At 39.3% G+C, this 23,742-nt stretch overlaps 1 long non-coding RNA gene and 1 pseudogene across 2 annotated transcripts in view; both read right to left on the bottom strand.

The window, feature by feature from the left end:
- Positions 1-23,742, bottom strand: part of LOC110743669 — a 118,123-nt gene that overhangs the window by 5,270 nt on the left and 89,111 nt on the right. The window lies entirely within an intron of this gene.
- Positions 17,099-18,298, bottom strand: LOC101025982 (annotated as a pseudogene).

Raw genomic sequence — 23,742 nt, 5'->3', positions numbered from 1 at the left:
AGGAACATCATCTGTTAGATATTTTCAAACAACTAAAATGTTTATTGAATTCTCTGATGTTTCCAGCACTTGTTAAAGTACCAGGGGAAAAAGAATAAAATGTGGATCTAGGGCATAAGAAATGTGAGACATAAAAGACTGGATTTTAAATTTATTAATTTGTATTTATTTTCTCTGGCATTTTCCTTTATTATGATTTTATTTAAATATATATAGATTAAATTATATTTGTCCTTTAATTCCAGAATTAATGGTACTTTATAAAAGTATCAAAAAGACTTCAATTTTTAAAGTCTCAGCTCACTGCAAGCTCCGCCTCCCGGGTTCACGCCATTCTCCGGCCTCAGCCTCCCGAGTAGCTGGGACTACAGGCGCCCGCCACCTCGCCCGGCTATTTTTTGTATTTCTTAGTAGAGACGGGGTTTCACCGTGTTAGCCAGGATGGTCTCGATCTCCTGACCTCGTGATCCGCCCATCTCGGCCTCCCAAAGTGCTGGGATTACAGGCTTGAGCCACCGCGCCCGGCCGAAGTCTCATTTTTAATATTTTTTTCATTGGCTTTTCCACACAAATCCATCAGTTATGGTGTAGGCTTTTTCTTTTCATTTAATATATATTTGATATCTACTTCATATAGGACATTGAATTACACTCTGTGCCTAACACCCACTATCTGCCACCACAAAACAAAAATAGTCTCTCCCTGTCTAGTATAACATGTTTATCCAGGATGGGGAAAACTTAAGAGTAGCAGTAACCCAAAAAAGCATCCCTAAATTCACTCCATTCAGGAGTACAGATGATTTTAGCCCTAGTCAGACCTAGAAGATATTATATTGAAGCAAATAAGCAATATTTATCGAGTGCTTTGTGTGCATTGGCACTGTGGTGGGAACTCTGGGAAATAGGATTCCAGTACAAGCTTCCTCAATGAACTTACAAACTGGGAAGATAGACACATTGAAAGTCATCAAGGAATGATGGAGTCAGATGAGTAAAAACTGGAGTGATGTTAAAGGCATTTTGAAGAAGATGAAGCTTGAGGTGGGCTTTGAAGAATGAGGCCAGAGGTCCAGGCCAGAAATACCATAACAGGCACACAGGGGCTGAAGGGCCAGGTACAAAATTGCCCGGCCTGGAGTGGATGCTTTGTGTTGAGAACAGCTGGGGTCTAATCAGAACAGAAACTACTTGAATTTATTTTAAACAGAAGGAATTTAATACAGGGAATTGATTTTAAAGGTGACCAAAGGCTGGGATGATGAACAGGAGACACGATAGCAATTTAGAGATGAGCAACTTCAGGAAGCTGCCAGCAATGCTTTGGTTGGAATGACAAGGGAGAATATAGAGTTTCTGGAGCTCAGAAACCAGGGTCACTCAGAGGATGATGGAACTAGAGAAGGCTTAACCAGTTGGATCTGGAGCAAAGGAGGAATGAAGATGCAATCATTTCCAGATCTGTATGAAGCAGAGAGAAGGAGAAATAACTTGACTTCTGCCACCCCCTAATCTCCCACCAATGTCTCTTATTTGCCAGGCCCAGTCTGAAGTTGACAAGGAGCCTAGGAAAATCACCCTGCAGGGGTCAGCTTCCCTGTGATACAGAACAGGGAGGGGAAGGCGAGGACTATGTATGACAAACAGGCTAATGATTAACAGAGACTAATGCAAAATTGTAAGATTATTATAGTAGGACCCTTTTATATAATGGGTTATGAATGTCAGGGACAGGAATTTAAACCAAATAGGCTAGAGGAAGCCATTTTAGGTTTTTGAGAAGGGGGAAGATAGAATGAAACTGAGATTTCAGAAATATATGGCCAGAGTATGAAAAAAGATTTGAGGCAGGGTGACCAGTTAGGAGGGAGTAACAGATTAAAGATGGCCACAAGCTCCTTGACATTCCTCCCCTTGAAAGGTAGGGTGTATTTCCTTTCCCCATGAATCTCAGATGATCTATGGAAGAAGTGACACTGTACCAGTAGTCTTTTTTTTTTTTTGAGGCGGAGTCTCGCTCTGTCGCCCCCAGGCTGGAGTGCAGTGGCGCGATCTCGGCTCACTGCAAGCTCCGCCTCCCGGGTTTACGCCATTCTCCTGCCTCAGCCTCCCGAGTAGTTGGGACTACAGGCGCCGCCACTACGCCCGGCTAATTTTTTGTATTTTTAGTAGAGACGGGGTTTCACTGTGTTAGCCAGGATGGTCTCGATCTCCTGACCTCGTGATCCGCCCGTCTCGGCCTCCCAAAGTGCTGGGATTACAGGCTTGAGCCACCGCGCCCGGCCTGTACCAGTAGTCTTTAAGAGGACTGGGAGATTACATTTTGGTATCTTGGAGTCCTGAATTGCCATATAAGAAGTCTAACTATCCTGCAGAAAAAGGTCATCTGGAGAAGCCCAGAGAATATGGGGCAGGCAAAAGGGCTCAGCTGAATCCAGTTTCCAGCTGTTGCTCACCAAGGCACCAGACATGTGAGTAAAGCTGCCTTAAACCCTCAAGACAGGCCCAGCTACCAGATGAATTCCGATGACTGACTGTTGTTAATGAATCATTCAGCTGAGCCTTGCCTAAATTTCTGATCCACAAAATGATGAATTATAATACAACGGTCTTTGTTTAAACTCACTAAGTTTTGGGATATTCTATTATGCAGCAGCATATAACTAGAGTGGAGGCTATGCAGTAATATGAATATATCAAGATAAATCCCCCAAATTAATTGTAGTAGGAATAGAGAAGAGGCACAGTTTTTGGAAGAGATCCTGAGTTTTTTTGTGTTTATAATGGGTTGACAATTTTTTTTTTTCTGAAGATGGTCACATAGCAAATATTTTTGACTTTGTGAGCCAACATATCTTTGTAGCTACTACCCAACTCTGTCACAAGGCAAAAGAAGCCACAGACGATATGTAAATGAATATGTGTAGCTGAGTTTCAATAAAACTTTATTATAAAAACAGGTGGCTGACTAGCATTGGCTGTGGGACATACATTGCTGACCTCTGGTTTGTTTGTTTATTTATTTATTTATTTGAGACGGAGTCTCACTCTGTTGCCCAGGCTGGAATGCAGTGGCCGGATCTCAGCTCACTGCAAGCTCCGCCTTCCGGATTTACACCATTCTCCTGCCTCAGCCTCCCGAGTAGCTGGGACTACAGGCGCCCGCCACCACGCCCGGCTAGTTTTTTTTTTTTTTTTTTTTGTATTTTTTAGTAGAGACGGGGTTTCACTGTGTCAGCCAGGATAGTCTTGATCTCCTGACCCCGTGATCTGCCCGTCTCGGCCTCCCAAAGTGCTGGGATTACAGGCTTGAGCCACCGCGCCCAGCCTGACCTCTGGTTTATAAGGTTTGAAGTAGGAAGGAAAATTCAACTGGAGATATGTTACATCTAGATAACACACAGGAATGGAGCTTTGTGACATTTCAGGACGGGAGTATAGATTGAAGAATAGCTAAATATTCTGGAAGAGGGACTACAACATTGGTGTTATATGTTTTTAAGGTTGCTTCTGCTTTGTTGTTTCTTTTAAGAGACATTTGGATAGTTAGTAAACACACTAGTGGGCTCAGGAATTACTTTAATCTATAAGATGGTTCCACTGAGCCAGGGAACTTATAATATGCAGACAATCAGAGAACAACATTAAATAGACTTTCAGTTACATCTAGGTCTGCTCTCAATGGTTTTCAGATTTGTACAATTTCAACCCAATATATTTTATGAGTAAATTGGACTATTCTAGTACCATTTTTTTTCTGTGTGTGGCTAATACCATTCTAATTTTTAATTTATATCACATTCATGATTTATTTGAACAATTATGAGTTCGGCAATATTTCTTGCTCATATTTGAAGAGCATCTACAACATTAATCTCAAAGTATTTATATCCTAAACTATCTTGAAAAGTCAATGGTTATTTTCTATAATTTATGATATATTGAAGGCATTTTGTCATGCTATTTACTGTTATGTCATGGGAAAAAAAGTGTGACCTTTGAAGAAATAAAACAAGCAGTTTTTTAGTTCTCCTGCATATCTGTTACATTTATGGATATTTAGGCTTTATGAAACTTATATCAGGCAGCTAAACAATTTAGACTCACACAGCATGTAAATTCTATCAAACAACGGCTCTTTACCCTTTCACCTATTGCCCTACATATGCTTGGCACAGTGGTAGAACTATTCAGAACAAACACTAATAGTCTGCTTAAAATCTTTAATATAAGTAATGCTGGCATGCTAGAGGATTCTAGTGAATTTTGAAAGGGGTTTTTACCCATTTAAGGCAGAGAATGGCTTGAACAGTTCTGTTTGGAGCCACAAAAAGAGCAACCTGGTTCAGAGGTGAAAGCTTCTTATAGTTCCCGCATTTGATAAAATACAGACCTTGTAGCATTCCCTCATAGACCTGTGACCTCAAGCCCTGGCCTTTAGACTTTTTCCCTCCTTGAGAGTGAAATGATTAGTGAGGTCCTTCTATTAGATATGTTAGCAGTTTCTGCAAAAAAGAGGATTTTAATAATACTAAATTGCAAAGAATTATGAGGCAGGGCTTACTTCTAGATACTAAGACAAACCCAGTTGAAGCTGACTACATAAGCTCCTATGCAGGGCCATCTGTTTAGTTCTAATAGTATTTTCTTTCTTTCTTTTTCTTTTCTTTTCTTTTTTTTAATCTTTGCAGCTTGGTTTCAAACCCTGTCTGGGACACTTGCTCAATGTGAAATGAGATTGGCGAGTCTCAGTCCATTTGTGGCTGGCTGAAATTTTCCATCTTCCTTTCCAGAAAAATGGTCCATAAGGAAATTAAGTGAAAAGAGTTAGACGTCACACACGGATTCACGTGTAGGTGTACTGAAGGCCTACAGAATCTTCCTGTGTGAAAGTACAATATAAATTCAACACTGGTTCATTGGTTCATCCACTTCTCCTCTCAGCAGCTCTCTAACACCTGAGGTCTCTGATACCCTGAAGAGGATGCAACTTTAGGGACATCTTTTTACTATTCTAAGCCACTGCATAATTTGAGCTGAGATTGTAACATGGTTTGAAATTGGCTGTATTTGCTGCTTCATTTAAACAGGAATGGTGTATGAAAATAATGTAAGAGGTACTTTTCTGTGCTTTTCTACATTATGTAAATAGATTCTACATTATGTAAATAGAGATTTAAAGTCTCTCTAAATAATAATTAAAGAATATTCATAGTTTAAGAGTAAACAGATTAGATGCCTTCAGACCGTATATTACCCACGAGAGAAGGCGGACGACCATAATTTATTATAACCCAAGGCAATATTACCCTAAAGTGGTATGAATTTTGATTTCAAAAGTCAATAGGGTCTTTTCCATATAAATTTAAAGCCATCAAAAATTTCACTGAGTTTACTAAATACACAATTAGTTTCTTGTTACAGATAATTTCTATTGATCCAAATCTGGTTTGTCAGCATGGATTAATCAAAATCGTCAGAGATTGAGATCTGTATGGCTCAAGGGATCAGTTTCCGGGCTAGGAGCCTCTCACCCCCAGGTCACTGTTTCCAATGCATAAAGGAGTTTTGAAAGGCCTATTTGACAGCTGGTGTGAAACCAACCAGCACTTTCAACTAAGTCTCCTGCATAGATTCATTGTCCCTTATATGAAAAGACATTAGCACCTACCGTCTGAGGGTATATGTGAGGTGAACAGTTATTGCATTGTCAGCAATCTTAGTTATTATTCATAGATACGTCCATATTTATAATCTCCTATGGTAAGCAATAGCAATTGCTATCTTCAAGGCCTGCCGTATCTAGTTATAAAATATTTATCTCTGTATGACATTTTCCTGCAGTTGAAACCAGCTGATCTCTGATAGACCAAGCTATTGTATATTCTTTCTTTTCTGGAATAAACTGTAGAAATGTTTCTTTTCTAGACGATGTATGTGTGTGCAACTCCTTTCTTTGTTTGCCTTTCAGGTCTTCCCTAAAGTGTAGGTTATAAGGTTCTAATCTTTTATCACTACATAAAAACTTCAGGTCCAGGTCTTCGCCAGTTATACGGCTTCCCTAAGGAAAATACTGTTCCTGGCAGTTCTGGGTTAGATGATTGTCCTTCCCTTGCTCACAGTCTTTAGGAGGCTTTTAACCCCACCTGGGAATCCATAATGATCCATTGGGTAGATCTATGGGGTAGATCAGGGTAATACATATGCCTTGCTCTGTGGCCACATATTTCATCACTCTAAGTCAAAGAAACCCTCTGAAGATTCCCTTCCCTTCAGCCCTCAACCTTTAAAAGCCCTTAATAGCCTTGTTTATTCAAGGTGAGTCAGGCAACCTGATTTTCAAGAGTTTTTCTAGTTCTAGTCCCATGGATTTTGTTGTCAGGGACCAAACAACTTGTTTCTTTCCTGTCTTTGTAGAAAAATGAATAGGCTTTTACTATAAAGATACTAGCCATTCTCCTAGTTAGGAAAGAAAAAAAACCTGGTTACCCTGAATTAAAAGAAAAGAGGTTCTAGCCATGTTGGATCATGTATTAAGTTTTGCTACCTTGGCTGGGCGCGGTGGCTCACGCCTGTAATCCCAGCACTTTGGGATGCCGAGGTGGGCGGATCACCTGTAGTCGGGAGTTCATGACCAGTCTGACCAACATGGAGAAATCCCGTCTTTACTAAAAATACAAAATTTGCTGGGTGTGGTGGCGCATGCCTGTAATCCCAGCTACTCAGGAGGCTGAGGCAGGAGATTCGCTTGAACCTGGGAGGCGGAGGTAGCAGTGAGCCGAGATCATGCCATTGCACTCCAGCCTGGACAACAAGAGCCAAACTCCGACTAAAAAAAAAAAAAAAAAAGTTTTGCTACCTTTTCTTTACTAAGGTATTTTTAACGTATGGTTCTTCTATGAAACTACAAATCTAGGAAGCTCAACATAATGAGTGGTGCCTATAGTGACTGTTATACTGTGAATGCAAGTTCATGATTCTTATTCGTATAAAGCATGAAAGGCCAAGGTGGGCAGATCATGAGGTCAGGAGATTGAGACCATCCTGGCTAACATGGTGAAACCCCATCTCTACTAAAAATTCAAAAATTAGCTTGGCGTGGTGGTGTGCACTTGTAGTCCCAGCTACTTGGGAGGCTGAGGTAGAAGAATCGCTTGAACCCAGGAGGTAGAGGTTGCAGTGAGCCGAGATCGTGCCATTGCACTCCAGCCTGGGTGACAGAGTGACTCTGTCTCCAAAAAAAAAAAAAGAATGGGGGCAGGGTACAGTGGCTTATGCCTGCAATCCCAGAACTTTGGGAGGCCAAGGTGGGCAGATCAGTTGAGGTCAGAAGTTCGAGATCAGTCTGGCCAACATGAAGAAACCCTGTCTCTACTAAAAATCTACAAAAATTAGCCAGGCGTGGTGGCGGGCACCTGTAATCCCGGCTACCCTGGAGGCTGGGACAGGATGATCACTTGAACCCAGGATGCGGAGGCTGCAGTGAGCTGAGATCACGCACGCCACTACACTCCAGTCTGGGTGACAGAGTGAGACCCTATCTCAAAAAAAAAAAAAAAAAAAAAAAAAAGAATGGGAAGCATCTAGTGCTTTCTGGTTTACTCTCAGAGGGGGGTCATGGTGATCTTTGGACGCTGTGTATAAGACAGTATAGTTCTCTACTACTGGGCCATGTCCATACAGTGAAGCCAGCTTGGTAGAATGTCTTAGTGATAGAGATCATGCCCACAGGAATTGCTGGCTTTGCTACTAGTTATCCATATGTCTGTGGCTACTTAATTTCAAGTCCCTTTGCTGTGGGATCAGAAAGAAGGTTTGGGGGATCTAATTAAACCAAGAAATCTGCCTTCCTGGATTCCAGATGTCAGGGAAGTAGCCCAAGATAATTATCTTCCAATTCCAAATTGTTGACCCAAATTGCTCCAAACTGACTTGAGTGCTCCTGGCCATAAAGCTAGAGGTGTGGGAAGAAGGAGGAAGCTCCTTTGGTTTCGGGTAAATGAGTGGAGTTGACCTAGCTAAGTGGCTTCCTTCTCAGTCCAGGGAAGGGGAGGCAGACAGTTACGTTCATAGAATGTCTTAGTTGAGGACAAAGAGCTGCTGGATTCACCCTTAGGGGACTTACTGTTGTCCTAGAGAAGGCCATCACTAAGTAAAAACACTGAATTATTTGGAATTTAAATTTTTCCAGTGTCCTCATAGCACCTTGTATACATTTCAATTACATCATCATAGTGAACTTCAATCATTCACCGATTTTCCTTCCCAATGAATAATAAAGGCAGTGACTATAGATTATTTATCTTTACAGAACAAGGATAGAATCTGATATATTACCTGCACTCAAGAAATGTGTGACAAATGAATGCATGGGAGAATCCAGAGAGGAACATGAGGTGTTCCATACTTCTTTCTTACCCTATTCTTTCCTTTCCGTGATGGTGACTTAGAGATGGAATCATTATGTATCAGTGCAGTAGAGTTGGTAAGCCCTCAAGTGCCCTGTGCTTAATTTGAATTCTGATTTTTAATACTTTTTAGTTATGTGATTTTGGACAAGAATTAAATAGCTTCATCTGTAAAATCAGAATAATGCTATTTTTTTTTGGATGTTGCGAGGATTAAATAACATACAGTTCTTGACACCTATAAGTTACATTATTAGTAATATTACTGCCATCAAAGTGGGAATATGTCCAGCTTGCTGCTGTTGAGTCTCGGTGAGAGGAAGAAATCATTTACAGCATCAAGTAAGAGTGCCTGATTTATTGTCTTGGATAACACTAAAGAATGGACTAATCCCCAGTTATTGTGCATCCCTTGGGTGATTCGATTTACCAGGTAAAAATACGTGTCTCCCTATTCTAATTTCCTTTAGATAAATAAAATCTGATTATTTAGTCAAGGAAATTCCTTTTTTCTCCTGGGTGGCCAAGGTGTGTGTGTGTAGGGGGAGGTGGGTAGAGCCTGATATGAACCATGTTTCAGTGTCCAGCAATCCTGGGGGCACTGAGGAAGAGTGTCAGTGCATAAATATGGAATGCTGACATTCTGAGCAAGGCAGAGAATGCACCAAGATTCCCAGTGTGGACTAGAAATGCAAGAGAAAGGAGGCACTGATTAACAGAAAGTTTTGGAAGAAGTCTGACATGGAAGGGTAGACTCTCCAAAGGAGTGAATATGGAGGACGCCTGGAGAGGAGAAAACATCTTAGCCTAGAATCTTTGCACACAGTAGCAGAATGGTAGTCTGCTAAATAGTAGAGGTAATAAGTGCCCATAAAGCCAATATAAGGTAAGAAAAAAATATTTCTAGAAACATTAGACAATCTCTAGAGTCTAAATTTCCCTGGGGAGATGTAGTTATTTCATATTTACTAGGTTTCTTTTCATCAAAAAGAAACATTTACTTAAATCTATATTACCTCTTTTTTTCTTAGTTTATTTGCATTTATAACTCTGCTAAAATAAATTGGTAACTTGGAAATACACAGGTACCATTTTTTTCTTGCCACTGGCCCGTTCTGAATAATCAATAAATAAAAGGACTTCTCATACCCAGACCTTGATTTGAAAGATACCCTGAAGATTTACAATATGCTAAACCAGGGAAAAACTTGGGAGTAATCAGTACAATACATTTTGTTCTCCATCATAATCAGTTTTTCAGCCTCCACGTCGATAAAACTTTTTCTCCTTTTTCACAATGGTTTACAACTTAAATAATTTAATACAACAGTTGTTATATTTTTATTGCAAGCTTATAAAACCGGTACCATAAGTCTTTTCTATGCAATATATTAGCAAAAAGTGACAGTGGAGAAGGGGAACTGATGATTACTAAAACTGTAATTCAATCTTCCAGTTCTGAAGATGTCATAAAAACGTCTTCTGCTTTACTTGCATATGGCAGATACTATCAGGATGCCTCAAATGAACTCTCTCTGGATATTCAATCTCTCCTTAGGCATTATTTCATATACAATAAAAAAAGGGACTTCACAATGCAAATGCAACTCTGATTCAAGCCCAATAGTTCTTTTTGTCAAATAGGATTTTCTTTTATGAAGTTTCATCTTAGAATTAATTTTGATATCAATGCCTGTCAAGCTGTGGAAATTGAGCTGAACCAAGTGAGTCTATTCCTCTTTGCGCTGACTTGTAGGAAGTGGTAATTAGAAAAAATGCAGAGATTTTTGTACTTGGCTAAAGAAAATTTAACTCATCATGCTACATATTGTCAATCTTGTCGAAAGTATAGAAGTGGTACATAGCAACATTCTATAAATGCCTATTTTTTTTGTATATTTTTAAATCTGCTCTTGACTACTTTTCATCTTATATTAGTTGCAAGAAAATTCTTTTCTAATTTTGGCTAATTGCTGCTATGATCTGAAAGGTCTGTGAAATTAAATAACAGATTCCTGTAGTGTTTATGATTAACGATGTTCCACAAAACTTAGGACACTAGCATGGAAGAAAACATATTTCATTAGATAAAGAGGATGGTTAGTTATTTGTACATTCTTGCCAACTGTTCTCATTCAGTGGTCTTGTCACATGTGTACTGACTTCAGTCTAAAACAAAGAGGCATCAAATTCCCCAAATCTCTTCTTTGAATGTCCAACATACAATTAATCTAATGATGTTGCAAATAAAATTAAAGAACTGTTATCTTTCTATTAACAGAGTCACTTTGCCTTCTGTATCAATGCACTAAAGCAATACTTTACAAAAGCCTTTAAAAATCTTCCTAGGATGAGAATAAATTAAGTTTTTACAGGGAGGTGGAAGAATTGAACTTTCATAACATGGCTGCCTGGAGAGCAACACATACAGTTGGAAGGTAAAATTTTCCATTTATCCCCCAGCCTGAGAGAGTGCAGGTGGCACTCTGTGGGTTTCTGCACTTTGTCTCCCAGCCAATGCAGCCCTGGCCGACTCCACAAGGGGTGAAAGGTCACAGACGCTATGTGAGTGGTGTTTAATTCTCACCACAACAGAGGTTGCTAATCACATAACATTAGGGTGAATTATGATAATTATAAAAAGCTGAACAGAGAGATTCAACAATAACAACAGCATGACTACAGCTGTGATGGTAGTGATGAAAAGGTGGTGCTTTCACAGCCCATGGTAATGGGTTTGATTGAGATTCTGGAAACCTTTGGTGAAAGACACTTTGCCCCTTGCAGGTTAGCTTTTTCTAAACCACCTCTATAATAAGTAGAGTAAAAATAACCCATTTGAACAGTTTCTAGTGTTGGAAGGAGCTCAAAACATTCTCCTCTAGCATGCTGAAGTCCTATTCGTCTACAGAGTAAGAATTTATTTCAGAGTCACTGCTTTCCAGCAGGTCTCAACTTGTACAGCTGTTAGCTTCTGAGCATGAAATTTTAATTTGTCTGATCCCATTTTACTCTTCTACATATGTAACCCCCTGTAATGGACTTCATTTGCCCTAGGAAAATTTGGAGAACAATAAAGAAGAGCCTATTCTTAGGAGTTTTCAAATTCAGGAAAAACTGATTGCACATTTTGAAACAGGAAAAAGTCAGGCAGTGGATATGAAGTGCAATAAAGAAAAACTAACTGATATAGTTGGTCCCTAGTGATTACATAGTTTGCTTTTCACATTTTGGGGGCAAAGAAAGCGTCACAGCCTTTCTGTTGTTCACCAAGTTGAAATGCCTTGCAACATTGGTTGTTTTACTGAATCAAGAGAGGCAGAGATGTTTCGAAGCCACGAATTGCAAGGGGAAGTTGAGCCACAATTAGCCCCACAGTTTAGCGTTAGGACTGGCTTCCAAGTAGCACTAATCGCACTCCTTGAATATATAGAAGATGCAGCATGTTTAAAATAAAAACACAGGGCTTCAGCCATATTTGTGTATTTATTTATTTGAGACAGAGTCTCGCTCTGCTGCCCAGGTGGCGCGATCTCGGCTCATTGCAACCTGTGCCTCCTGGGTTCAAGCAACCATCTCCAGCTAATTTTTGTATTTTTAGTAGAGATGGGGTTTCACCATTTTGGCCAGGCAGGTCTCGAACTCCTGACCTCAAATGATCCACCTGCTTCGGCCTCCCAAAGTGCTGGGATTACAGGCATGAGCCACCACACCCTGCCATATTTATAAGCTAATGGTAGCACACCAAATCTTAGTAGGAAGTGAAAAAGTAGTCCTGGTTGACAAATAAATGAAATGATACATATACTCTATGCAAATAATGCCATAAAGCAAATAGTTTGATATGTTCTAGCTAAGGCATCTGGATAGTTTTTAAAGACTTTTCTTCTTAAAATATGATGCAATGATCCAATGTAATGCTAATGAAGTTGGTAAAATCTACTACAAAATCTGAGTCAAGAAGAAAAAGTTCAAAACTCTTTGACACAGTTCAATAGAAGAGGCACCAAGTGCCTTTAAAATACCATGTTATCAAGCCCAGCTGCTATGAGGTTGGATAATTCCAAACTAGGGTCCATGCAATTTATCCCAGTTGCATACTAGTAGCCCGCCTATTCTGGCTGATTTGATATTAGCTTGGAAAGACAGTTTTGGGCTAAATAGTGCTGGGGCTTACAGTAAGTTCATTTTAAACTTTCAGGTGACATGAAAATATTTACAGAAGAAGTTACATAACTACATAGGCAAATGGCTACTTAAGTGCATGTATCTTTATTTGATTCCTGAACCACAAGAGGTAATGATGATAACCATAATAATGACAAAAACTAATGATATTTAATATCTACAGGCATTGTATTAGGTCTATTGACTGCATTATCTCATTCTCACAACATCCAGAGGCTGCCTTTTGTTATTACACCTATTTTACAGATGAATAAATTGAGGCTGAGAGAAGTAAAAAAACCAGGCTTTCTGAATTGGGTGAAAATTTGGGCTCTGCTGAGTATCAGAAATATTCTGGGATAAGAAATGGAATCATCTGACTTTTCTGTGATTATTGGCTCTTAGCAGCAGTGCAGCTTTAGGAATCAATACGGTGCACGAGTTCTATAAATGTGCCTCTTAATAAGTTAATAAAACAGCGATATTCTCATTGCCTCTCCATCAAAGTTTCAGGGGAAAAATGAGAATATTAAATGCAGTAGGATAGGGAAGATCTGCTCCATTTGCTCTGCAATGATAATCTTTTACAAAAGAGGATTTTTATTATTAATTCTTTGCCTTCTGGGGATATTATAATTTTCTAGAATGTAGAACTGCCTTAAGCACAGTAATTTGCTGAGCTAGACTGAATCTCAAAATGTTTCAAATGAGCTGATAAACAACTGCATAATTAGCCATTAGTAGATCAAGTCTGTATGTTACTGATATCCAGATGAGCAAACCAATGGATAGGCAAATTGTAGATACAGTTTTAAAACCTAAGAGCCTGTGTTTTATTTTTACATGCTTTGTAACTTGTTCTTTAAAGAATTAAAAACCACATTTCATTTGCCCTTTAAAAAAAGAAATTTAGATTATTCTATCAAATAAATCCTTAGAGACTTAATCATTAAATACATACTGCCATGTATGAATAATGAAGGATTTGTGTGGTGAATGCAACTCATGCTCTAAAAATGACTAGATGGTGGGATTCTTCTTTTCAATTAAAACTTGCCTCAAATCTATTGCTTGCATGGGTAATGCTCTTTCATCCTCCTTCTGAGTTTTGGTTTAAGTCCAAAGTATGAAATACATTTGGCCTTGATTATGAAAATAAAAGGTTTTGCATGTTCAAATAAGAAAAGGAAAATACAGTCAGTTTTTATGCTTAAACGCACATACCTTATTCAAGTGGCTGGCATCCAGTCCAAAATGTATCCATGTTACAATTAAACCTCTCTTTCTTCTCATTTTTCAAGAACTTCTCACTGGATCAGAAAACACCTGCGCTGGAATTTGTCATGCAGGGTTACAAGCTAGGTGTAAGATTTTTGTTTGTTTGTTTTAATATTAAAATCAACTTAGCAGTTTTGAGGACCAAATAAAGAAAAGAGAAAGGTTTAATTTAAACAAGGTTGTACTTTATGCTCTGAACTCGGAGGTCACAAAGCCAGACAGATAAATGTACCAGCAGAAAGAAAAGCTGCAGCAATTTTCCTGAAAATTTATAAATTAGAGAATCCATATTTTATCTTAAATGGCTTAGGTGTTCTCTTGTTTGGGGGGCAGACCAGGTATAATTTCTTGAGATTCTTTGCAGATCAATTATTCTGATTTTTGTCTATTAGTATTTCAGATGTCAGCGCATAGTAAAATGCTAATTTGAAATTGTGCAATGGGCACAAGATGATGTGTGAGCCTAGCTAGAGAATGGATGTGTCACTACATTTAAAAAACTATTTTGACCTTTGACAATTTTAACAGCCTCTAAAATCTGTATACTCTTCTTATGCTCCCCATTATCACTGATCCTCCATTTGATGCCAACTGATAGCCTTATGTAAAATTTTGTTGTTGGGCTCAAGTTCTGCCATTATTACAATGATTATTTATCCACAGTCTGATTTCTATTTTAGTCACAGCCTTAATTTATTACAGACCTTGAGTCCCTGTTACTGTTTTTATATTTACATTTATTCAACTAGCCCTTTCATTTTATAAATTGGCATTCATTGTATTTGCATATTTGCATAGTTGCACAAATAGACCATTTATATCCTCTACGTTAGAGGCATAAGGTCATCTAGGTTCTCAATCCAACAAGGAGTGCCAATTTCTTTTTCCAAAAGTGTGCCGGCTGAACTCAGGTCATGATGAAAAAACAAGACCTTTGATTCATAAGGTATCAGCAATAATTGCTTTGGTGTTTTTTGAAGACACTGGGAACGTTTTAAACTATTTTAGAATGTTCTGACTTTGTCAGGAACATTTTGCCTTCATGTATTTGATAGGTAATCTTATCTGTATATTTTGCATCCTTTTGTTCTAAACTCATAAAAATGACACCAGTATTCTACAATGTCCAAGATACCTCATTAGGATTTTATTAATGAGGCTTTTAAAGGCAATCCCTCCCTAAAAGGGAAATTACATTTGGTTCAGAATAAATGAACTTACACAATTAAAGATCTGAGTTGATTTAAGGCTATGCAGCTGAGAAACTTAAGCAGATTTCAAATTTGGAGCAATATACCGTCATGGCCCCAGAATAAGAATATTATTCTGAATTTGATTATACTTTCACAACATGCAATGCTATATTTTCAGAATTAGGTAAATACAGAAATATGGGTCATTACTGGGTTTCAGTTTTATGCATAAATAAAATGTTAGGGAAAAAGTTTCACTGAATTTTATTTTAATCCTTTGTCACCCCATCTCTTTGACATTATTATAAATCCCACTGACATTATTATAAAGCAAACCACAGTTTTGCTATTAATGAGACATACAAAACAGCTTGTCTGGCATTTGATTCCTATAAAAACTTTGAGGTCAAAAGTTGTTTCTCACAAATGCATACCTGTATTGGATATTGAATACTTGGGCTAGGCTTTTGATCTGGAAGGATTTTGAAAAACCTTTATAATGGACAATGTTTGCATTTTTACATTAAAAGACTCATAAAACCAAATGAAAACACAATTGACAGTACTATAATCAAAGAAGGAAAAAAGACCTCCAACCTTTTAAGTAAGTTGTTTCCTTACAAATGTGGATGGAAAAATACTGCAAAATAAACTACCAAAATCAAAAGTTAACAGATTATGATCATAACTGCCATTTATTTCTGACTTGTATGAGGAAATAAGTAAAAAGTGCAGGCAAAGGAAAATGCGAACCTAAATTCTGATGAACAAATTTCACAGTAGATAATTCTTCTGCTTTTGGATTTTTGCCATCAAAATACAGTTAATAATTAAGAATCAGAGGCCATAAATCACCAAGAAAAATCAATGGACGGCTTCCAGAGAGAAGAGCACATATGGCTATAGACATCCTGGACTGGAAACAACGGAACTTGTGCAAGATACTTACTCCAACAAATAAGTTATTTTTAAAATTAATTAATTAATTAATTAATTAATTCTGAGACACAGTCTCTTGCTCTGTCACCCAGGCTGGAGTGCAATGGTGTGATCTCAGCTCACTGCAACCTCCACCTCCCAGGTTCAAGTGATTCTCCTGTCTCAGACTCCCAAGTAGCTGGTATTGCAGGTGCGAGCTGCCACGCCCATCTAATTTTTTTTTTCTTGTATTTTAGTAGAGACGGGGTTTCACCCTGTTGCCTAGGATGGTCTTGAACTCCTGAGCTCAGGCAATCCACCTGCCTCAGCCTCCCGAAGTGCTAGGATTTTATAGGCGTGAGTCACTGTGCCTGGCCACGAATAAGTTATTAAACAGTGTGTGTGAATTTTGTTTTAATTATTTTACTAAAACCAGCAGTGAGGATGATGATTACTTGCATTTAAGCTTTGCTGCATTAATCCTACAAAAATATTCATGTTGAAGTATGGTGGTTCCATAAAAAATTAAACAGAATTATATGATCTAGCAGTCCTACTTCTGAGTATATAAACACAAATAACTGAAAGTAGAGACTTCAACAGATATTTATTTTTTTGAATTCAACAAGTATTTATTGAGTGCCTATTATGTGCTAGATATTGAGACACATCAGAGAACAAAACCAAGAGTCCTGCCCTCGTGGGGCTTACAGTCTAGCACTTACTGCCAGTCCACCTGCAGGCTACCTGGATCCCAGGGCAAGTCACCGCCCCTGTGTGCCTCGGTCCTCAGCTGCCCAATGGGAGAATAAGCAGACCTGGCTCAGACGTGGATCACGTGCCTGGTGTACTGCAGATGTCAAACTGGATTCCCCACAACCCACCACCCAGACAGTAGATAGGGCTGTGCCTTTTTTTTTTTTTTTTTTTTTTTGAGACGGAGTCTCGCCCTGTCGCCCAGACTGGAGTGCAGTGGTGCGATCTCGGCTCACTGCAAGCTCCGCCTCCCGGGTTCACGCCATTCTCCTGCCTCAGCCTCCCGAGTGGAGTAGCTGGGACTACAGGAGCCCGCCACCACGCCCTGCTAATTTTTTTTTTTTGTATTTTTAGTAGATTCGGGGTTTCACTGTGTTAGCCAGGATGGTCTCGATCTCCTGACCTCGTGATCCGCCCGCCTCGGTCTCCCAAAGTGCCCGGACTACAGGCTTGAGCCACCGCGCCCGGCCGGAAGTTGATTTTCAATGATAAGGTACAATGGAGGGAGGCAGAGAACTGTCTGGGGTGCTGTGGTGGTGGTGGGCTGGCTACACAAAGTGATGCTGCTGCTGCTGCCCCTTGGCGGCCGCCTTGCTGGTGAGGTCCTTGGCCTTCTCTGCAGCTGCCAGTGCCGTCTCCTTTGCATTCTCCTTGTCTTCCTTGGCTGTCTCAACAAGTGTTTTGAAAGGGGCCTCGCCTTGCAGCTTCGCCAAGGTATATTCAAAACCCTTCATGGTCTTGGTCACGTTGCTTTTGAATTGGGCAAGACCAAATTCCCGGACAGCTCTGGGGACACCAAATAAGCTAGAGGAGACCCTCGCTTCCCGGCAGATTTCGGTCCAGCCACTGTTGACAGAGTTCACAGTCAACTCACCGTTCCTCCACCACCCTCGGCCAGGCGTGGTTGATGTTTCAGGTGAAGGTGGTCACGCTCTGATTCTGTGGGTCCACAACAGAGTCCTCCAATATGTATGTCCACCGAGTGAGCAACACTGGCAGGAAACAGCCACTCAGCCCAGCGGGGCATCCTCTCGGTCTCGGTCAGGAGTCTCGGGGACAGCAGTTTCTGGCCAGGGGTCACCTCCCGGTGTACTATGTCTTCCGTCAAGATATGTTTGCCACAGGGATTCGGGTACCGCTGCCCGAAGGCGGCGAACACTTGGTCCCAGGAACTCCGGAGCACGCTCTGGCCCAGGAGATGCTTCACCATCGTCGCGGCCGGAGCGGGCTCAGCACCCGCTCAGCATCAGGGCTGTGGAGCCTGCGAGGCACGCGGGGGCCGGGCCGGGCCGGGGCTCGGTGCACACCCGCCGCCAGGCGCTTAGCTTAGTCACCACCGCACCGCGCCTGAGCAGCTGCCGCTGCCGCTACCATGAGTTCAGATATTTTATTTTATTTTTCTGGACAGTAGACTGGATTCAAATGAACAGATATTTGTACATCAATAGTAAGATTATTCACAATAGCCAAAAGATAGAAATAACCCAAATTTAATTGGCAGATGAAAGGATAATCAAAATGTGGTATATACACACAATGGAATATCATTCACCCTTAAAAAGGAATAAAATTCTAATTCATGCAATAATAATCTTAAAGACATTATGCTAAATAAAATATACCCCACACAAAATGAGGAATATTGTATGATTCCACTTATATGAGGTATGTAGAGTTGCCAAATTCATAGACAGCCAGTAGAATAGTGGTTATCAGGAGCTGAGGGGAGGGGAGGACTTGGAGTTACTGTTTAGTGGGTACAGAGTTTCAGTTTGGGATGATGAAAAACTTCTGGAGACGGATAGCAGTGATGGCTGCACAACAACATGAGTGCACTTAATGCCAGTAAATTATACACTTAAAAATGACTAAACTTGGCCGGTGCAGCGGCTCACGCCTGTAATCCCAGCACTTTTGGAGGCCCAGGTGGGCGGATCACGAGGTCAGGAGTTCGAGACCAGCCTGGCCAACAAGGTGAAACCCCGTCTCTACTAAAAATACAAAAAAATTTAGCCAGGCATGGTGGTGGGCGCCTGTAATTCCAGCTACTCAGGAGGCTGAGGCAGGAGACTCGCTTGAAACTGGAAGGCGGAGGTTGCAGTGAGCTGAGATGGTGCCACTGCACTCCAGCCTGGGCAACAAGAGCGAAACTCCGTCTCAAAAGGAAAAAAAAAAAAAAAGACTAAAGTTGGCCGGGCACGGTGGCTCACGCCTGTAATCCCAGCACTTTGGGAGGCTGAGGCGGGCAGATCACGAGGTCAGGAGATCGAGACCATCCTGGCTAACACAGTGAAACTCCGTCTCTACTAAAAATACAAAAAATTAGCTGGGAGTGGTGGCAGGCACCTGTAATCCCAGCTACTCCGGAGGCTGAGGCAGGAGAATCGTTTGAACCTGGGAGGCAGAGGTTGTAGTGAACCGAGATCCCGCCACTGCACTCCAGCCTGGGTGACAGGTAAGACTCCATCTGAACCAAAAAAAAAAAAAAAAAAAAGACTAAAGTTATACATTTTATTATATTTTACCACAGTGAAAAATCACAAAAAAATTCACATTGGGTAACAAAAATTATTTAATATTCAAGCTTTTTAAACAGTGTGGTAGAACGCTGACATTTACAAAGCTTTGGAGATCTTTGTGAATCCCCAATTTTATAGGTATGAAAGTGTTCTGACTTTATTCTAACTTCCAGCTTTCTCTCCCTTAATAGTTCTTTCTCATACATATCCTCCCAACACAAAAAACAAATTCAGTGTCCATTGACTTTTCTTTTCCACAGTATGCATCTATTGCATTGTTAGGGACACGAGAATTTTCCCCCTGAAATGGTTTTCTTTTGCTTTGCCTAGAAAGTTCTGTGAATTCTTTCATGTTACACATCTGATCTGCCATCAAATTCAACATGCCACTATTTAATATACTGAAAATTTCTATTTTCAGGCTAAAACAGATAATTTCTCCGAATTATTTTCCTTCCTCTTTATTTCTATCAAGAGCTCTAGCAGTTGGCTTTCTTCTTTGAGCCAATTTTTGCCCATAAACCATCATGACAGTTACTATGAGAAACAAGTAAAAAACAAAGACGAATAGTAATGAAAGTGCTAGATGATAAGATATGAATACTGGACAGTCAGTTAAGTTCATTGGCTGGTTAAATGCTTCTTGAAAGTATCTGTGATTCTAACTCTTGCTTCAGGAAAATTACAAATCAGCACCAATATAGGTTCATATTTGCAAAGTTCTAAGAACAGTATCTGACACATAGTAAATACATAATTTTAAATACAAAATACATGTTAGGGGTCTTTAGCAAATCAGAATCAATATACAAAGATCATCAGACCTAAAAAATACCAAAGCTGAGTTTATTGCTGGACAGACATGGAGGAGCTACATCGCTAAGATGCAAGTTAGGGGGTCTTCCCAACCAGGAATTGAAAGGCTAGATGTAGAGCAAAAAGAGAGAGTATAGCAAACAGGGAAAGATTTTGAGTTCACGTTTCTGATTGACCCATGAGGTGGATTGTTAACTCTTCTTATGATTGATATATTCAGGTTCCATGGCACCCATACTGAGAAAACCGGTTTCAAGTAAGTCTGGGTGAGCTGCGTAAGATTCAGTGGACCTAGGTTCATTCAATGGACATCTTAAGCATATGAACATGCTTGAAATTTACTGTGTGTTTTATAACCGAAGTGTCCCGAAAAATGTAAAAATCATTAACATTTATGATTGCTGAGAATCTATGCATTTTTCCAATAAAAATACTGATAGGGTAACAGTGAGAAAGTGGCTAGGGATTTACACATGCTCTAAAAAATGATATGAGGAGTTTTGAAAAGTTTTCCACAGGAGTTTCTGAAGTCAGCTCTATCTTTTGATGAACCCACATAGTTAAGGAGTTCCCTGGTAAGAGAAGCCATGAGCACTTAGGAAGAGTAGAATTTACTCAGTGGGCTAACCCTATTTAATTGAAATTGCAACAGTGTTATGAGGATTTAGTAATATTTCTCTATCGTCCTAGAACACCAGATAGAAAGTTTCAGTGTTTCATTCTGCAATGTACAGGAATTTTTGTGTGTGTGTCAACATTCCCCAGCTTTACTTCAGGTCCCTGAGCTAGTACTTGTCTAGAATACATGCTCAGTAAATACTAGTTGAATGAATACATCAATATATGAACAAACTGACATTTCTCTTTCCTTTAGTCACCTACAAATAGTAAGGAGGAGCTGACCTACTTGTTCCTTTTGGAATGGCACCAAAAATCTAGTTTTCTTCTGAGTGGAATGACCAGTTTCCTAGAGGAAAGCTCCACAATCAGACAAGCCACAAAATAGAAACTGATTTAAACTGGAGATTTAGGGGGAGAAAACACCAAAAGTTGAAATGATGGCATTAAAAAAATAACTTTATTAGAAAGGTAAGACATGTCTTCCAGAAGGAAGGCTTCCATGGAAACAAAAAATGAATCTACTGTTTTACCAGTAGATTCTCATAAAAGATAGATTTAAAAATTATGCTTAGAAAAATAATGAGTAAGACTATAGAGATGAAAACATTGCGTTTTATATATTTAAAGATTTTAAAAGAGTGAATTAAGGCATTATTTTCCCATTAAAGAATGTTTCCATTTTAAGTTTGGGGGAATAGCAGGTTTTTCTTGCCACATGGTAAGTGATTCTTATGCTATAGCCATTAGAGATTCCCCCATCATCCCTGAGTGGGTAATTATTACTTGAAATAGCTCTTTCAGAGTGATTATTATAAAATATACCTGTCTTCTGTTGATCTACTGCTTTATTTATCCCATGTTAAAAGATCTTTAGAAACCTTTCTATCATTAATGGACAAATTCCATTTTACAGATACATCCATTAGTTGCTAGGAATAATTGTGATCCGATTAAAGTATAACCATTTAAGACAAATTCACACATTAAATGCTCAGTACTGTACATTGTTAAAGACTTAAATCTCCAGACCCAGTTTTTTTTCTTCTTGATAGAGGACGATAAATGAGACCTCAAATAGTGGATGGATCTTCTCCTGTCTAGACTGGAGGAAAAAAGATCTGAAAAATAAGCATATTGCTTGAAAAATCCTTCCAGAAGGGTGTTCAAGGATCACTGTAGATGTTATGAAATAACAAAGTATTACAGATCTCTTCGAGATGGGGGGAAACTCATTAAAAAGAAAAACAGAAAGAATAGATCTCAAATGGGTATTTAAGGAAATAAACACGACAAACTATTTCTTATATCTATGAGGTGATTCTCAGAAAGATTTAAAGCTAATTTGTTATTGTCATCATAACTATTTCCATGCATTTAAGATCATAAATAGAATTTGTTTTCACAAGGGGCAGTATTGGAGAGGCAGAAAGAGAAACATGCCAATATTTAGCAAAATTTATGCATTAGATTGTAAGCACCTTGAAGGTAGGGGCCTAATTAATTCCACTCCTCATCCTCAGAGCCTAAAGTTGATTCTGACAAATGTTATTACTCAATAAATGCTTGCTGAATGAATAATTTAAATTAGCACATGACAGTTTTCCTAATCTCAGTGGAGAATCCACAACCTACAAATGTGCTAAATTACAAATGTGCTTAAAATACATGTCTCCACAGAAAACGATATCATGGATGGTGCTGGGGTTGGAAAATCAGCACGTGAAAGTCATTTAATCCACAATGTAGCAGAAACATTACATATTTGAAATGAACAAGTAGCAGGAAAATAATACTGCAGCAATAAAACCAAAGAGAGAAATCATAAAATTAAATAAAAAGTTAAATTTTTCTTGTCTCTCTGTGCTTGAAGAGAAGTAGATTTAAGTATAAGAAGATGAAGAGATGTATAGAAATTGTCATGGAGAGGCTTATATTCTCAAGGAATTTTAGAAGCTGATGGCTCTTAAAAATTATGTAGAATTTCCCTTCAAAACATAACCCTACTTATTCATGATAAAAGTCTTTGATAATACTATTTTAATGCTTATCAGTCAAGATTAAAATGATTTTTTAAACCTCAAAAGTGGAATGGTGAGAAGGGAAAAGAAACAAGTGAAGAAAAGTAACCCAACAACAAAGATGAAAATATTATAAAAAGTATTAATCTAGTACTCCCTGGGCTCCAGACACTGAGGATAGATACAAAAGTGGATAAAAACAGTCCCTGCCCTCAGTAAGGGAAGTCAAACTCATAAAAAACTAAGTGTAACAGTCATTATAAAAACTACAAAAGAGGTAACTGGGGTACAATAGGGCCAACAAGGTGGCCAGAGCCTCCTGAGACCATTGGTGAACCAGGCTTGTGGCTAATCTTAACAGAGGAGGAGTTTCTTTGCCGGCAGATAGTGTAAGAGCAATTCAGGCTCAGGGAATAGAGTGAGCCGAGGAAAGTGTGTGAAGTGCAGAGCCGAGTGGAAGGGAGGTGATGCACTGGGACATGGGAATGGAGGGGCAGGCCAGGGCTGGAGCAAGAAAGGGTTCTGTGGTCCCCATGGGAAGCAGCCTGTCTTAAGTCTACAGACCCCTGGAAACTTAGGGGGTTTTAAGCATGGAAATGACATGACCAAGTGGACATTTTAGAAAGGTCACTCTGATGGCACTATGGAGGATAAATGGTAGCAGAGAAACCTGTTGAAAAACTTCAAGGGAATGAAAACTGGGAGTGAATAGCAGAGCTAATTATAGAGAGAACCAGGAAAGCCATTTGGTCTGTATTCATCTTCATAAAGAGCCTCAAATTTAGATTCTTGACGTTATCTTCTACTGAGGTTATCTACACTGTCATTAGAATTCATTGTTAGGATGGAACATTTAAAATATGCTAAAAATGTTGTAACCTTGCTTTTATATTTCTTTAATTTTTAACACACTGAGAGCCTTGATAATAAAAAGGATCCAACAATGGGGAGGAAATCTCCATCTGAGAAAACTATTATCTTGCTGTGCCCGGTTTGTGCTTAGCCTTCTTCTCAAGATAGAGAATGGCAGGACTAGAGATGACAGCTA

The sequence above is a fragment of the Papio anubis genome, chromosome 7 (assembly GCF_008728515.1).
Source record: "Papio anubis isolate 15944 chromosome 7, Panubis1.0, whole genome shotgun sequence".
NCBI classification, from domain to species: Eukaryota; Metazoa; Chordata; class Mammalia; order Primates; family Cercopithecidae; genus Papio; species Papio anubis.
Note: the sequence above shows the minus strand (reverse complement) of the source record. Positions and strands in the feature narration are given on the sequence as shown.